This window comes from Nematolebias whitei, chromosome 20 (assembly GCF_014905685.2).
Source record: "Nematolebias whitei isolate Nwh7 chromosome 20, NemWhi1, whole genome shotgun sequence".
NCBI lineage: Eukaryota > Metazoa > Chordata > Actinopteri > Cyprinodontiformes > Rivulidae > Nematolebias > Nematolebias whitei.
Window position 1 is genome coordinate 7,929,268 of NC_056517.1, and position 2,016 is coordinate 7,931,283.

Genomic DNA, 2,016 nt, shown 5'->3' on the forward strand with positions numbered 1-2,016 from the left:
TGGCTGACTGGAGTCCTGTTTGGGTTTCTTCTCTGCTTTCAGGAAGGCCCAGTTAGGATATCCACATTGCTCTAGAGCCTGTTTTGTGTAGGATTTCTCCTTCTGCGTGGCTCCCGAGCTAGTGGGGATGCTGTCTGCTCTGTGATACAGAGTCCTGATGACTCCTAACTTGTGCTCCAAAGGGTGATGGGAGTCAAACTGCAAATACTGGTCTGTGTGGGTGGGTTTGCAGTACACCTCAGTTTGCAAATGTCCTCTATCAGAGACTGAGACCTCACAGTCCAAGAAAGCCAACCTGCCATTTTAGGAGGAGGAGGTAGAAAAGAGAGCCTTGACGTCCTTTTCAGGGACACCACCAAGTCATTGGTTCAGGTATGTTGACGACACCTGGGTTAAAATTAAATCTCAGGAAGTCCAACATTTTACTGACCACATCAACTCTGTGGATAAATACATCAAGTTCACACGAGAAGATGTAAAAAATGGCAGGTTGGCTTTCTTGGACTGTGAGGTCTCAGTCTCTGATAGAGGACATTTGCAAACTGAGGTGTACCGCAAACCCACCCACACAGACCAGTATTTGCGGAATTAAAAAGGAAATCTTAGGTGAAGTGTTGCTTTTGTACACTTTTTTAATGTCCAGCCTTACAGCCAAGTTAGTTGTTGTCTCAGTCAGATGTTGTGTTAAAGAACCCAGATCAGCATGGACTTTGGAACCATCACTCGGTTTTAAGAACAAGACCTCGGTCTTTTGCCCATTAAAATGTAAAAGAAATTGGAGACCGCAAGATGGCCGCAGATCGTTAAATTGCATTCTGCTAGGCTTTAATCAGCTCTGCCTGAAATACTGCCTTTTATAATTATATTCTTGCCGCCTCTGTCTAATCAATCCTGCGACGACACCAATCTCAGAGGAAGAATTCAACGCAGAGTTGTAATATGGCTTCTAAATGTAAAAAAATCTAACGGCGGGGTCTTTGCCCACCGGTGCTGTTGAAAAACAGGGTGCCGGCGGAAATTGTGCTCCTGTTAGTCGAATACCACGAGGAGGGAAACGTGTCAGGAGACAGAGGGAGAAGAGGAAAGTGAAAAATGTAGGACTGAGGGTTGCAACTCTAAATGTGGGGACAATGACAGGCAAATGTAGAGCTGGCTGACATGATGCAGAGAAGAAAAGGTAGATGTTTTATGTGTCCAAGAGACCAAGTGGAAGGGCAGCAAGGCTCGCAGCATTGGAGCAGTGTTCAAACAGTTTGATCATACCATACCACTTTATTTATAAAGCACTTAAAATAGCGACAAGGCCAACCAAAGTGCTGTACAGACAGAACAACAGGTAACACACAAAGCAAAATGCAAAATGTGATCAATCAGATAATAGACATAAAAACGATGCAGATGATGACGACAAACCAGTGTGGAGCATACAGGATCAAAACACAGATCATCTGGTGTTGAAAGCTATTGGATAGTAGTGGGTTTTTAAACGGGACTTGAAAACCAAGAGGGAGGGGGCCTGTCTAACAAGCAGAGGTAACTTGTTCCAAAGTCTAGGTCCTGCTACAGAGAAGGCCCTGTCACCTCTGCGCTTAAGACGAGAGATCCTGGGGAGTTGAGCCAGCGGTGCAATGAGCTGTTGCTGAGAACTAGGAAAAACTGTGCGTGAGTATTATGATAAAACTTTGGTAAGTCCGTATTTATTTATATAAAAACTGTTTAATTAAATATAAGATCATTAAGAAAGTCCTAAATATTACTAACACACTTTTTTGATTCAATCAAACAAACTGGACGAGGAGACCTTGGAAAGCCTGGAATTGTTTGTTGACGAGTGTTTTGACAGCTTGGTCATGGGTAAACCTAAAGATACATCCGGTGCTGCTAGCAATTCAGCTAACATCCCCAATGCTAAACGATATCGACAGGGAAGCTCAGACAGCGTTACGGCACCGTCTCCTGATGATTCAGGTTTAAAGGAGATATTAGAATCAATTGACCAGAAGCTAACTAGCTTGG